This window comes from Vigna umbellata, chromosome 9 (genome assembly GCF_029865625.1).
Source record: "Vigna umbellata cultivar VRB3 chromosome 9, Vumbellata_1.0, whole genome shotgun sequence".
NCBI classification, from domain to species: Eukaryota; Viridiplantae; Streptophyta; class Magnoliopsida; order Fabales; family Fabaceae; genus Vigna; species Vigna umbellata.
Genome location: NC_142173.1, coordinates 51,112,299 through 51,113,979, shown reverse-complemented (window position 1 = coordinate 51,113,979; position 1,681 = coordinate 51,112,299). Strand labels below are relative to the sequence as shown.

At 36.3% G+C, this 1,681-nt stretch overlaps 1 long non-coding RNA gene across 1 annotated transcript; it reads right to left on the bottom strand.

Annotated features, from left to right (window-relative positions):
• Positions 1–237: 237 nt before the first annotated feature.
• On the bottom strand, positions 238–790 carry LOC148193817 (uncharacterized). Its single transcript, XR_015782074.1, has 2 exons — positions 573–790; positions 238–484 (listed from the first exon to the last, which is right to left on the bottom strand). It is a non-coding gene; the product is annotated as an uncharacterized LOC148193817 (long non-coding RNA).
• Between the last annotated feature and the right edge of the window lie 891 nt (positions 791–1,681).

The window sequence follows — 1,681 nt, the reverse complement described above, 5'->3', positions numbered from 1 at the left end:
TCTGGACGGACGCCTATATAAACGTCCGTTGTGTCTGGACGGACGTCTATATATACGTCCGCCTCCTCCCCCCTGACGTCTACCTTGGTGAAATGTTTTAGGTAGGAGCTGGGGGGTGGACGTCCATGTGTGCACTGACAGACGTCTGTAGACGTCCGACTGTGCACTAACGGACGTCTACTGGGCGTTTTTTTTTTTAAAAATTAGTTTATTTTTTCAATAAAACCACACCTGAAAAGCAGAAAAATGTCCCAGAACAATTTTGCAATAATATAAAAATGCGTTTTATATAAACAAAGTTCTACTTAATGTGGAGTTCAATCCACTACCAAACTATCAACATAAAACTTAAACTAAAAAACTAAACAATGTTCAACAAGAAATATAACTATTCCTAACTCCATCTTTGCAGAAGATAAGCGGTCCACTCCTGCCTTATCTGTTTAATTGTGTCTTCTGTAATAGGCGATGTAGTCTTGAAGCGCTGCAAAATTCAACAAAGATTCATTATTGTTTCATATATAGTTGTAGATGAATATGATTTGTAATGTATTGAAGGTATACATCATTACCTCATTCCAGTCATCTGTAATGACTGCTCGAATGATGGTCTTAATCCAACACATCACATAGAAGCCACATTCCCATGAATCTACCTGGTGGTTACACTAAAATAACAAACTAAATAGTTAAGAATTTAGATCATTCAATAACATAAATGAAAAGGAAACGTTAAATGACTTACAACCTTTGGATACAAAACTTGAACCAGTTGACCACGAGATTTACCAATAACTCTGTACAGATTGAAAACACAAAGTATAATTAATATGACTATTTTATCATAAAAGTTGAAGGTGAACATCAAATTCAAAGTCATTTTTGGAGAAACACTTACCATTGAAGCATGGTTCTCAACTCAGTTTTCATCCTCCTGTGCAACGAACAAAAAAATATAATTTTACATTGTTTGGGAAGGATTACCATCAGCTGCCAGTGCGACCTATCACGAAGGAAAAATAGTTATTCAACTAATTAACGAAACTATAATAATAAACTGACCACATATAACAACACCTACCCGTCAATGTATGGCACAAGGTATACGTCTCTTTTTGACTCATCCATCCATGTTTGCAAATAATCTTGTCTGTTTTGAAGTGTGTTACCAGACGGTTGAATGGTCTGAGGTTCAACAAATCCGTACACGGAAGACCGACCTTGGTCTACAACGATTGTGTCCATGTACCTAAAACAACAAAGTTAAGTTGTTAGAAACTATATAACAATGTAAATAAAAGTAATATGAAAGACCAAATTGAGTAACTTACATGCACCACAGCTGAATGATGGAAATATTCAACATCCTGTCTCCCCCAATCACCTCCAATGCATCAGAAAATGTGATATAAACTGGCACATGTGGGGGAAGACCAAATACCCTCAAATCCCAGTAGACTTCTAATAGGTAGAGTATTATTTTCTGGAAGCATCTCCTTCAACAACTCCAACAACTCGGTGAAACTTTTATCGGTCCATCCATTCCTTGCTTTTAAACTAAATAATTTTAAAGTTGAAGACAGACGTGTAAAGTTCGAGCATCCTGGGAACAACGGTTGCTCTGAATCATTAATAAGAGAATCATACAAATTAGCCCTTACAAAATTATCTTCACCGACAT